This window comes from Pogonomyrmex barbatus, unplaced genomic scaffold, assembly GCF_055798465.1.
Source record: "Pogonomyrmex barbatus isolate J1 unplaced genomic scaffold, ASM5579846v1 scaffold17, whole genome shotgun sequence".
Classification (NCBI taxonomy): Eukaryota; Metazoa; Arthropoda; class Insecta; order Hymenoptera; family Formicidae; genus Pogonomyrmex; species Pogonomyrmex barbatus.
This window is the reverse complement of record NW_028297113.1, coordinates 377,923-392,289: the sequence shown is the minus strand read 5'-3', so window position 1 is coordinate 392,289 and position 14,367 is coordinate 377,923.

Genomic DNA, 14,367 nt, shown 5'->3' with positions numbered 1-14,367 from the left:
TGCGCGTGTCCTTAGTCGGATCGGGGCAGACCTCACGCACATGTATGTTTCGGTGCCAGCGTCCTCGGGTGTCTCTTAGATCCATGATCACCGGGGATATTAGCTTTCGTATCTCGTACGAAATACGAAATACTCTCCTCTTTCGTATCTCGTACGAAATACTCTCCTTCATAGCGCGGTGCTAATTTGGCGTTAAAGGCATCGGCTTTGTTGGACAAGAGATGCGTTTTCTTCCAGACTTTCTCGCCGATCTTAGGCTTCCAGTCGCGGTGTCTGAGATTGTAGTGGTGGGCCTGCCTTTGGAACGTTCTTGCCAAGTTCACCTGTACCATCTTATATGCCTCCTGGAGGTGGCGGTTTGTCGTCTCTGGATGTGCGGCGGTGATCGTTCGGTCCTGAGGCGGTCGGGGTGGCGAGTTCTCGGCCGTAATTTAGACACGCCGGCGTATAACCCGTGGCGTCATGTACGACGGTGTTATAAGCGAACTGTAGTTCACTTAGATGCTCGTCCTACCGGCGATGATTCTTGTCAATGTATTGCGTAATCATCGTCTTTACCGTGCGATTCGTGCGTTCCACCGGATTGCATTGATGTATATGCCGGCGTGAATTTTTGTTTAGGTTTACCAATATCCGCTGCAGCTTTTCGGAGTTACGTGCCGTTGTCTGCTAGTATTTCTTCTGGGCAGCCATGGCGGTAGATGATTGCTTCTGCAAGGCTCATGGTGACGGCGGCGGTGGCCTTGCGTAACGAACGCATCTCCACCCACTTTGTAAAGCGGTCCTGCATTAAGTAGCCACATGTGGCCATTGCTAGATCGGGGTAGTGGTCCCACCAGATCTATCGTGACCTGCTGCTGAAAGGATCGCTTTACGTCGGTGGCGTGAAGTAACCCGGGCGGTCGCTATTGCTCGGTTTTGTATGCGATACAATTTTCATACGTGCGTACGTATCTGGCGATTTCCCGGAACATTCCCGGTCAGTAATACAACTCCGCAATACGCGCTATTGTTTTTGCGATACCCAGGTGGCCGGCGGTCGGCGCATCATGACATTGTCGCATGATTTCGGTGCGTTGGTCGGACGGTACGTAGATTTTCCACTGTTCAGTGGCGGGTGTCTCGTGGAAATTCAGGCTGTGCAATATATGTCGGCGTAATTGATTGTCGCGTATAATATAATCTGGTGCGGTGTGCGGTGCGGATTCTACTTGATTCCATATTCGGCGGAACCATCGATAAGTTGGCTGTGTAATGGCGGCGAGCTCGGGCTGGCGTGAAAGGGCATCGGCGACTTTATTTAAAACCCCCCTTCGATACTTAATTTCAAAATTGCTGCAACTCTAGCGACCATCGTTCCAAGCGTCCGGTGGGTGACTCTAACTTTTGTAGCCATCGGAGCGCCTGATGATCGGTTATAACGGTAAAGTGATACCCCTCAAGGTACCCACGCATTCGTCGGATGCCCCATACGACCGCCAAGCATTCCAGCTCGGTCGCGCTGTAATTACGCTCGGCTCCGTTTAACGCGCGACTTGCATAAGCGATAACGCGCTCGCCCTCGGGGAGGTTCTGTGTAAGTACGGCGCCGAGGTCGTGCGTGCTGGCGTCTGTTTGCAAAGAAAATTGCCGATTGAAGTCTGGGCATGCCAGTATCGGTGCGGATGTTAGGTGTGTTTTCAGCGTAATGAATGCTGCGTCGGTCTCGTTGTTCCATTCTCAGCGCGCGTTTTTCCGCGTTAGGGCGGTCAATGGGGCGGCTACGGTCGCAAAGTCTTTGATAAACCGGCGACGCCATCCCCAAGAACTGTCGGACGTGTTTAACTCTCGTCGGCATTGGCCAATTCTGGATCGCGCTCGTCTTTTCGAAGTCGATACGGAGTCCGTTGCGATCAACGAAGTGGCCAAGATATTTAATTTGCTCCGTACAGAACCGGCATTTCTCAGGATTGATACGGAGTCGTGCGTTGTGTAGTCGGCGGAATACATCGGCCAGCATTTTGATGATCGTCGAATGTTCGAGTGACGACAACGATGTCCAGGTAGACAAATGCGTGCGGTTCTAGCTCTGGCCCGATAATTGCGTCTAATAATCATTGAAACGTTGCGGGCGCGGAATGTAACCCGAAGGGCATTACCCGGAATTGCATAAGGCTCCGGCCCGGTACCGTAAACGCGGTGATTTCCCGGCTTTCGTTCGTGAGCGGCACTTGCCAGTAGCCAGTAGTTCTTTAAATCGAGGATGGAGAAATATTTGATCCGCGAAGTTTATCGATCGTTGCGGGCACCTGAGGTAATGAATAGGCGTCGCGGCCGGTTACATTGTTTACCCGGCGGAAGTCGATACAAAATCGCGGTTTTCCGTCTTTTTTCTGGACGATAACGACGGGAGAACTCCAGGCGCTGTGCGATAGCTCGATTATTTTATTTGCGATCATTTCGTCCACCTCTTTGTTAATGATCTCTTGCATCGCCGAATTGCGAGGTTGATATCGTTGTTTGATCGATACCGTACCGGGTAATACTCGGATTTTATGTTCTATTCGGTCAGTCGGTCCCTCGATCGTATCGAATGCCGCGAGTTCTTCTCGTAAAAATTCGCGCAACCGTTCGTTCGGTGTGACCGTGGTTGTTTCGGCGGTAGCTCTATGCTACGGCGGTCGGAGAATAATGTCAGTGGTGGCTCAGAGAGCTATTCCGATCAGCATGTCGCTGCGGAGTGACGGTAGGATGTAAAAGTGATGCCATTGTGATTGCCGATCTTCACGCGGATTAGCATTGTCCCTTGTGTCTTTACGGATTGCCCATCTGCCAGCCGCACTTGAGTTTGGCAGTTGTTCGATTTAAATTTTAGTCGGTGGGCAATTCGTTGTGGCGTTGATAAACGATACTTCGGACCCGGTGTCGATTAATGCTAGTATCGGTACTGTGGCGATGTGAACGGTTAGGTGCGGTCGCAGTAAGTATTCGAAGCGGAGGACCGGGGTGCGTGACTTCCCCAGCCCGAGCGGCGTTTTCCGGTGGTGGATGGCAATCTCGCGTGTAGACTCCGTCTTTGCCGTACTGTGAGTAGAAACGACGCGGGGCACGTCGGCACTCGAAGCGGATGTGCCCGCGCTGCTTGCAACGCCAGCAACATGCCTTCGCGTCATATTCGACGGATGCTACGGCCGGCACGGTTTTCTCGCTTTCCACGCGAGTCTTCTGTCGTTGTCATTGAATTTCCTCGTATTCCACGGCGCGTTGCTACAATTCACGGAGGGTGCGGATATCGTTGCAGCGGATATATAATTTATAGTCCAGGTGGAGGTTCTCGTAAAGAAGATCGACTTGCGCGGCGCTGGAATACCCCCCGGCGCGTCTCATGAGCGTTTGTACGTCAATCGCGTATTTTGCGTAAGCTTCCTCCGTCCTTTGTACGCGCGCGATTATTTCGCGTTGTAAGCACGCAATACCGGTTGGACAGATATTGCGTCCGGAAATCCTCCGTAAAGTCTTCCCAGGACGTCCACAACGTCGACGTCTGGATGATTTCGGTACCAGAGTAGCGTGTTTCCACGGAGCATTTTGGGTAGCCCTAGCAGCAGGTGATGACCGGTATAGCCATACGCGGTCTTGCGTTCTTCCACGTGCTCGAGAAATGCCCATGGATCACGTCCGTCAAAATGGCAACCCCATTTCCTAATCTGATTCATGATCTTCGCCGTGGTCTGGCTCTCTAACTCGGCGAGTTCTATGTCGCGGATTTCTACTGTTTCAATATGCTCGCGTTTCGCGAGAATAGCTCCGGCGGTGGCGTGCTGTTCGATGTATTCGCGTAGACGCAGACGCAATTCTTCGAGAGTCCCCTCGGCCGGCAGTCCCCCTTAACTCCTTTTGACCTTAACTCCTTTTGGACCTCGGCGTTCGAGAGGTCTTGAATTATCGGCATAATTAACCCGCTGCGAGATCGTCGTATCACACAAAATATATATAAAAGAAAATGTATTCGTCTTGGCTCAACGAAACGGTCCCTGTTCGGGCGCCATAAAACGGTCCGCCTTTTCATCGGTTCGTGTTCCACAAGGATATGCTACATATGGCGCGGATGCGCTCGTCTGTCCAGATTCGATATGAAAAAGCGGCAAGATGAATAAGTTTCTCTGATATTAATATATATATTTAATATGCTGGATGATAAGATTGCTATAATTAATCGAGATGGTGACGATAGCAGCGCGTTTTACAATGATTTAGTCAGCGGCGCAATTGTCGTCCAAAGCAGTGGACGCGGATATTTACAGCGGACGCGGATCTGTTACGGCGGCGCGGGTCGCGGATAGATGCTCGGAGGCGAGGATGGCGGCGGCGGTCCACAACGGCGGGTGCCGGCGTGTTCGGCCGCAGGGCGCAACAGCCAGAAATACTTGGGGTGGCGAGTTTGCCGATACGTTGTGTTGATGTGGAAGTCGAAGGAGATGCTTAGCCAGCGCCAGTAACTCCTGGCTGGAGCAGCGAACACGCTACCTCGAGCGTTCCTGGATTGCGGATTGGTGGATCCAAGCGGATTTGGTAGATCGGATAGGAGCGGAGAATCGGCTCTAGCCAGTAACTCCTGGTTGAGGCGACGTACTCGCAACCTCTGCTTGATGAAAATGTCACCTCTGAATTTTCAATTCGGGATCGGAGTCGGTTTCGCTAAGCGAGCCCGCCGAATGATTTCGAGGATCATTTCTGATCGGATCGAGCTTTTTTATACCCCGCGGATCGATAATTCAGTGAAATTCGGAATCTCTTTGGGTCGATCCGCGAGTATTATTTTGCCGAATTAATTTGTAATAACAAAATAACTTTGTTCGTTGTTTCTGATCTTTGAAACGGCGTGTTCGGGTTTCTCTGGGCGCGTTCGGGTATCTCCGCCGTGTAACGCTAAGTAGCGCAGATTCCCCGTACGGCCCGTAGGCCGTACTAATTCTTTCGGCCGTACTAATTTAACGTTTATCGGCGCTTTGCACTTTTTAAATCGACGGGTGGTCGGTCGGCTTTTGTCCGGTAGGATGATGGTTCGGACGGAACGATGCGGCAGGATGCATCGTTACAGATTATGATTATTTTAATTATGTTGATTGAGAGTTATTCTTTTATAGATTTTATATATTGACAGAGAATAGAGGGGTGATTTTTATTCTCTATGTTTTCTGTGTTTTCAATATTTTTTTTTTAGTATTTTAGATGAGATAAATCGAAGTCCAATAGATTTTATTGAGGAAAAAGTTGGTATCGGGATAATTATTTTTTTTTAGTTATATGAGTTTATTAATATTTACTAGTTTAACACGTTGGCTCCAGAGCTAATTTTGGTGTCCTTTCCGTTTGGCCGACGCAGAGAGTTGAGCGTGAGCTGGGTCATATAGAACATAAATAAAATATGATGCGACTATTCTATTCCAATTTTTTTCAAAAATTCAGTCATTACATTAACATAAGAAGTAAAAACACAAAAATAAATAAACGTAAATTTACGTCGTAACGTTTTGCGACACGCGTGAAAAAAAAAACCAAATTTATATTTAGACTGCTTTAGTAAACTACATTGAAAAAATGTAAATATGTCATTTTTATATTTTATAAATTTGTGACGCGGTCACCTCGCTCGACGCTCGGATCGGCTCGTCGGTGTCCGGGTTCAAGAGGAGGGGAGACTCAAGCTTACGAGAACACAGATTGACGTGAAAAAGATAGTTTATTTAGCGAAAGATAGATACAGCGGGCAGGGCCAGGAGATATCGCAATGTAGTTGGCAGCAGCAGGAGGTGAGATGCAAAGCGGAGACGCAAAGCGCTAGACAGGTGCGGCGTGCGATCGATGACGGCTTAATCACTACGGTGCGGTTACAACTAAGGATCTTAGGAACTAAGGATCTTAGAATTACCGACTTATAACTAGCGGTCTTAATCTCTATCGCATGCACTTACGAGTTAATGTCAGGCAGGACAGTTAGGTATTGCGGGCAGGGCTGAGTGCCACGTCGAGCCCTCGCAACGGAAACCGGCGAAACCCGGTGGAGCTGAGCGAAACCTCAGCCCGAGAAGTGGTGACAGGAGTCGGCGAAACCCGACAGAACTGAGTGAAACTTCAGCCCGTGGAGCGGTAACAGGAGTCGGCGAAACCCGACAGAGCCAAGCGAAACTTTGGCCCCGAGAGATAGTAGGTACTAGTCAGGTCGATATCAGGAGTCGGATCGCAAGATGGGACTCGATGTCTCAGCCGGCCGGGCTTATATATCTGGCCGGCGTTCCCCACTGCGCGCCGTCAGTGGTGGGGAGTCGGTATCGCGTGGGGCACCGTGAGAGATAGCGTGAGCGAGACGGCGCGTGCGGCCTACAGGCAAGCGAGTGCGATAGCGCGAACGGTGTATGTGCAAGGGGGATAGGTAGTGCAGGATAATAAGCCAAGCATCTATATATATATATATATATATATATATATATATATATGCATATATTTTATACACGTAACGGCCCTGCCGTTACAAATTACTAATTTTATTTGATAAATTTGATAGTATCGATCCACGGTCACGGGCCGATACTTAAACGAAAATCGCAATGTTGATCCCTAGGGACTGACGCCGGAGCCAACATATTAATAGATTCTATATATTTGTTTAAATAGAGTTATGGATATTATTATTTTTATACAGAGTTTATTACCACGTATGCGGTATGATGAATTAATATATTTATGTTGAAAGATTATTTTGCCTTTGATTATATTGTTATACCCCGGATGGGCTACAACGTTAATATTAGGGATAATCGGGTTCGTTAAGCCCAAGGAGTTGGGACTTCGAGCAGAATCACAAGAATGTAGGGATCTTCTTGAATTCATTAACATACACTTTCTTTATTTTAACTGATTTATTCTCACAAGTGCACAGATGCTTGATATATTAACGATTATATTTTACACACGGTTAAACGTCGTCGGGTGACTTCGGTGCGTATCGCGTTACTCTGGCAGCAGACGACCGAATATGTCACCTGAGATGCTGATAGTACGGCTCGCGGGAACTTCGCTACGAGATTCGGTAATATCTCGTGCGATTATTATAAGTTCGATTCCGGACGACACGTAGTATTTGACTCTGTCGATTCTGCCTTATATGGTCGATTATATAGACTGGTCGATGCCTGATCAGCATTCTGATCGGTTGCGTCGATTGATCGCGTGATATTGATTGCTCAATATCATGTCTGATTCGATCAGCAAATTGAGGAATTTGCTGATAGACTTTTTGCAAATGTTCGCAATATTCTCGCGCGATGCATTTCTGCGGTCTTTCGAAAAACTGATCGCAATTTTGGCGATCACGCATTTATGTCGTCTTTCGAAAGACTTTTTCCGATTTCATGCGGATTAATTTTGTTGCCATGCGGACTATTTTTATTATTAGTTATAGGTCTGGCTACAACAATATGTATTATAATTTGAGTTTTGAGTATTAAATTTTTTTTATTAACTATTGACTGACTATTTAATGTTTTTAATTTTAATAAGCGTCTGTTTATTACAAAATATTTTTTATTAATAGTTACGAAGCACGAGCGTGAAATAAATAAAACAGTCTGTGCAGCTAAGCTGACCGAAACAAGAATCACAACGGACGGGGACGATTTGTATCATCCAGGATCATCCATTGGAAAACGTGCCGATTCGGAAAAATAAGTGATGTCGGAAAGTGACTAGGATAAGATCTTGAACCGATTTCGATCTATTAGCATTGATCTGCAATATTTCTATTATTATTATTTAATAAGATCATCCTCATCGTTGCCCAAAGACATTTCGTCCGAAGATCGCGACACGTTGTTCGAATTAGGCCTAAATCTATTCCCAAGTGACACAGTCTGATTATATTCGCTGCGACAGTAAAAATGTGGCTAATATAATTAAATTAATATAATTAAATATAATATAATATAATTAATAATAATATAATTAAATTTTACTAGCCTTAATTACAGCTATATGACTGCAAATGTTATTTTGCTGAATCTTTAATTGCCAAAGTATTGTGACAGCTAATAAAAAAGTCAAAGTGCAGCTACAACTATTTTAGCTATATTAATAGCTGTACAGTCGTTGTGACTGCTAATAAAAAAATCAAAATGCGGCTATAGTTATTTTAGCTGTAATAACTATACAGTCGCTATGATAGCTAACAAGAAAGTTAAAATGCAGCCACAGCTATGTTAATTTTATTAATGTAACTGTACAGTCATATAATAATTGTCATTGTGAGCTAATAAAAAAGTCAAAATGCAACTATAACTATTCCATTTTTCTCCCAACTCTCAGGCATAACACATAAATTAACTACCCGGTCTTCAATCGTTTCTACGATTATGAACATCTTTCTAACAGAGCATGAAACAGTATCAACAGTATTAATTTATCGTGTATCATAAATTGTTACCGCATAGATTAGATACTAAATTAAAATATAGCCAAAACAGCTAATGTGTATGTTATTGCAAAGCAAAGAGTAACATGACTATCAGTTTTATATTCGCAATTTAACATAAACCTTAGTTAAGCGCACCTATGCGTTCATTTATGTGGCTATAAAATTATTATTTAAGGATCTGCGTATAATTCTATATCAATGTATCCATAAATTTACGTCTGCGCTAGTATACTTAATGTATATTAGAAAGTATAATAATTTGGAATTATTAATTAATATTTAAAATTAATTTAAATTGAGTGAAGCGAAGATTTTTGGTAGCCAGAGGTTCAATCCCAGTTGAAACAAAAAAAAATTTTTTTTTAATATTTTTAATATTTTTAAATATTTTTACACAATTTTAAAATAAAAATTTAATTTTTATTAAATATTAATTTATGAAAAATATTATTCGTTTATTAGTTTATTTATGTTTATTCTGCCACTGTTGTAAGATAACTAGGACAAACCTTTTTACAGCAAAATAGCTATGCAGTAAAATGACTGCGATATTGTTTTTAAAACCCTAAAAATGTCGTTTCACTTTTGCTGTTACAACATTGCTAAAACGTCAAGGCAGTAGCTGTGCTAGACAAAAATATTGTGGTTTAAGTTGTGACAACGTTATCACAGACGTTTTAAAGTTTTATGTGCTACTCCGTGACTATCATAATCTCTTTACAGCAAAATAACTGTGCAGCAAAACATCTGCGACAACGTTTTCAAAGCTTAAGAATGTCGTCCCACTTTGGCTGCTACAACATTGTTAAAACATTATAATAACGTTGTGGCAGTAATAGTAACATTGTGGCTGTGCTAGACAAAAATACTGCGATTTAAGCTGCGATAACATCATCGTAGACGTTTTAAAACTTCATGTACTACTTGAGTCTCTTAAGAAGTAACTCTATGTAACCGGCCGTAAATAAGGTCTAGTTTTGGGAAATTTTTTAAATTTAATGAATCGCGCTATTAAAAAATGAGTTTTATAATTAATGAGTTTTACTTTATTATGCATATGAAAAAGTAAAAAAAATTGGCACATTGGTGTTCCGCGGCTAACAGCACAAGTGTCGTAATTTTTTATTTAGAACAAAAAAGAATTTTTTTAATTTTCTTTATTCAAATATCTACAGAAATACATAACATAGGTTTTTGAAAAAATTAATGCCGGAAGTACAAACAAGATTTTTTGAGGTCTTATGCTATAGCGTTATCCATATTTCTTCTCTCATTTTTTTCTATTAAATTAGAATTTCTTCTGATGGCTAAACTGTAATAAATCGCTAGTTGATCTATCAATTTGCCCATTAGCTGACCTTTTCCTTCCAGATCTTTCATCGTTTTTTTTAAAATTTCTCAGCCGAGTATCCATGCGTTTTTGCACGTAAGGCTGTGCATATAGTAAACCTTTGAAGGTTTTGCTGTTGCCATCGCCAATGTAATTAATGTATGTATTTGAGGCCGTACAGAGTTTCGGAGCGCTGAAACATTTCGGCGTCTACTTCCATTTTCCCGGCTGAGCCTTCGTGATTTGATTGACAGTTGTCGGCATGAGTTAAACCATTTTAAATATTCTGTAGTGCTATTCTTCTTCTTCCACGCTTCGCAAACTTTACAATAACTTAGATTTAACTAGAATGTCGACGATTTTACCTATTTTCCAACTGATTACCATGACTAAACCGTAGAGCGAAGAAAATCCTTTTTTTCTCCATCCTCGGAGACAGTGAGACTAATGATTTGTCTTTCTTCAGCACTTAATCTTTCTTCTCTTGCACTGTTTGTTTCAGACTTTGCTATACAAACTGCATTTGTAGTTATAGCGATCGTACTTATTATATTATCATAGAGAGATTGGAACATAGGTCGAGGTAGATCCATAAACGCACAAAATTTTACCATTGAGGCCTATACTCAGTAAACGCATGGCTAGGACTATTCTTCGAATAATTTTATAAGCATTTTTTATGAAATTGTTATTAGGAATGGAAGTATCCTCGCACACGTCGCAACAAACCACGATTTTGAAATCCAAGCCGCGTGTGTTTGTCTCGACAAATTTTTGTTTCGCTACCGCACTTTTTGCATACAATAAGCTGCGAGATTGTTGAAAAAACAGCCATAAAATTTATTAATTGGTAATCATGAGAGTCTTCAACCTAATATCTTCACTATTGGACATTTTTAATCTTTTTGCCGAAGTACTGACGCTTTTGTTCTTAACTTCCATTTCACATCGATTGAAAGGACGCCGTTTTTTCACGTTGCTTCATTTTGTCGCGGACGTGTTTGCTTTTGAATCTTTTTTTGTAGCATATACTTTCTTGATTTTGTCATTCATTGTCTCACTTTTTTCACTACAATGCAAAATACGAAATAAAAATAAAAAAGATCGATATTCAACGTACGACCGGTATCGGTATGTCAACAGTTATACGGTTATACTAATATATTTGATACTAATATATTTGAATATATTAGGGTATCATGCCATCTGCGTTGTAATAGGGAAGCCCAGAATTGTCGCAAGTAAAAACGTAGGTGAAAATATTTGGACTCTACGAGTCCTGAACATTTCGGCGTATCGCGCGGTCGGTCCGTCCAACCAGCAACACTATGAGGTGCTCGGCGCGGGAACCTATAACTTTCAAAAAAAATTATGTATTGCAATAAAACTACTTGCACTTCATTTTTGAGACCCTAAAATGTATTTTAAAAGAAAAAAAATTTTTTTTAATTTTACATAGGTATTACCTTTAAGTTAATTAACGGTCCTGGGAGACAAGGAGGACAATCATCCCTAGCGCGATACTTATATCTTTTTTCAGACAAATAGGACAACTAGGAGAATTTATCCGGCCTTAATATAGAATATTATTATATAGAATAGATGATCTGAGAGTACGTAAGGCATTCGGCCTCTCATCTATTCTATAATCATTCAACGAAATTTCTTTTCTAGTTTTACCGAGCACAGAAGCGTACGAAGAACCGTTGCTGCCAGTCACTATGGAAATAGCGGCAGCATTAGAATTCTTCTTCTGCATTCAAAAGGAGCTTCCGTTGAGTAATTTATTATCTTTATAATTATACTTGGTGATTTTAATTTTATAAAAAGGGGTAAGAAGAGAAAGCGTGTGCTACGATGAGGTCCGAACCAGTCGTAAAAATCTGCAATTATTTTGCGAAAAATATCACTTCAGTCAGGAATCGAACCTGGATCTCCTGCTTACCGGGCAGGCATCTTATCCTTTCGATCACAGAGGCATGTGTGTTTGATATTTATCGCAAATAACGTGTTTAGAATAACATGTCAACAATTCAATGATACACACATATATACATACGCTACATCTACATATATACATATTCTCGAATTCCCATGACCAATACTCCAGAGAGATGATGGTCCTATTCTCTTGATGGATGCAGACATTCTCACCAAGGAAGCATTGTCTTCACGCTGCGGAGTTTCTTATTTCAGCACAGATGAGTCAAGATTCTTTTCTTCTTTCTCCTGTTAACAATCTCCGTCCATTCCGCAGAAATTGCAGAATGTGTAGCCGCATTATGACTCGAAACAGAAGCCATTCTACTATTTTTGCGCAAATTTAAGACACCTGTAAGGGAGATATTAACCACGTTCAATATCTGTGGATCACGTGAGTATCATTCATTCTCAGAAGCGAATCCATCATGTGAGTAAAATAGCTGATGAATTCAGCAACAATTTGCTCTTTTTATTTACCAATTTCGGCACAGCAGTACTGAACCTCGAGCGAAAAAGGAAGATTAATTCCTCTCCTCAAAGAAGCAGAGCCAACCCCCTCGGCGACAGGATCAGATGAACCAAATCTCGCTGATTGCCCAGAGCAAGAGGGATCAGCGACCATATCATGATTAACATCATCGATGTCGGCCATAAGCTTAACGATAATATTCCTAAAGTCTCTATTTTCTTCACGAATCTTATTCATTTCTCTCTTCATTTCAGCAACCTGTCTGCGATAATATTCATTATCGTCGCTTGTACTAATAGTTGATCTGACAAGAAGCTCCTCGACACCACTCTTTATAGATGTCAGATTTAATTTCATACTGCCGCTTACTCCGCCTTGTAGCAATCCAAATTTTCTTCTCCAGAAGTTTATCTTTGCAACCCAATCGATGATACGTGCTTCAAATGCTGAGGTAGGTAAATCTTTAATTTCGTTGGAACGATCCCCGAGTTCTTTCTTTTGGGCAGGAGTAAGCCTCTTATCGCTATCCGCAGGAGGGAATCTAATTTTTCTCCTTTTATTAATACGTTTGAAAAGAGACAAAGAGTGACCAGCCAATGCCAATGCTTGTCACAGCAGATTGAGAAAGCTGAGAGAGACAATCTCCTCCACCATCATCCGAGTCACTAATGATATATCTCTCCTCCATAGGTGATTCATTCATTTTAGAGCATCAAGAATACCAAGTTTATCAAGAGGGATATTGATACTGAAGTAATTGTAGACCTCTTCTCCAGTCAAATTCACATTACCAACGCCCACTGGCCGGGCATATCACGCCACGTCTCCGATTAAGTCTACATTTCCTGCGCAAGTTAACGGGACTCCAGAGGCAGGGACGATCCCACAGAGCCATCCCTTTGAGAAATCTTCCCAGAAGGATTCTTAGAAGAAACGATTAGAAAAAACGCTCTGCCCATTATTTGATGACGACCTATCAGAGATCATCCCGATCTGCTGTTCGCTAGATATTCGAGACGGTTTATTATTTGTATCATTCATTTCATAATAATCAGACAGTTTTTTTTACAAAAGTGATCATCTTCTGTCCCTGCCATTCCATGCAGACGAGGGAGCATCTACACGGTTCGTTAACAAAGAATCAATCCGGCTAATATCACAGAGAGTCTACAGAAAACGAAATAGTAAGTATAAAACTAAAGGATGGGGACCAGCTCGACGCGGTGGCAGGACTCTCTTCTATAATCTCAAGAAGCACGGATAATCCATCTTCAGATAAAAAATCCGCAGTCTCCAGTAACTCGAAGACAGAATAGTAAATATTACGACTCATCTAATCAAACTCTCTGCAAAAAATGATCAAATGTAGAAACTGCAAGACACGGGAAGATCTAATACATTGCAGGAAGACTGCCAGTAAATAAAAGTCAAGTATATCCAATAGATAAGTATATATAAGCTAATTAATGATATTTTTAACCGGTATAACTATCTATCTATTAATGAAAAAGTGAAAAATAAAAATAATGAAAGAAGAGAACAAATGATTAACCAATCAGCACTCGAAAAGAAGCTAGCATAAAAAAAAATATAAATACGCACGCATTAACAACAAATACATCAGAAATAAAATAAAACAGTATAATATCAATAAAATTAATAAAAAAGGATATATAATGATTATTTATTTATATATGTAATATAAAACGATTAAAGTTAATGAGTAAACAATGAAGTAAACAATAACTTAAAGAGATCAAAATTAATACTACAAATAATATAGTAGGTTGATAATAAATACACAAATACATGAATAAATATACAAACGAATAATGACAAGAATAATCAACACAAAATCGTTTGAATTACAATAAAAAACTAAAGAAAATACTAAGATTAAAATTGCATAAATCAATAAATCCGCAATAACAATATAACGGATTGAAAAACATATGCTTCCATAATAATAATAATAATTACAACTAAATAGTATAGTCGTCGAATGCAAAACTTAAATCGATATTTATAAGAACGATTGATATTTATAACATCGTGATAGATAATAAATGCAAACGAATTAAAGAAATTCGTTATTACAAATTTAATGATTAAGAGAATAGATTAAGACTAACTAAT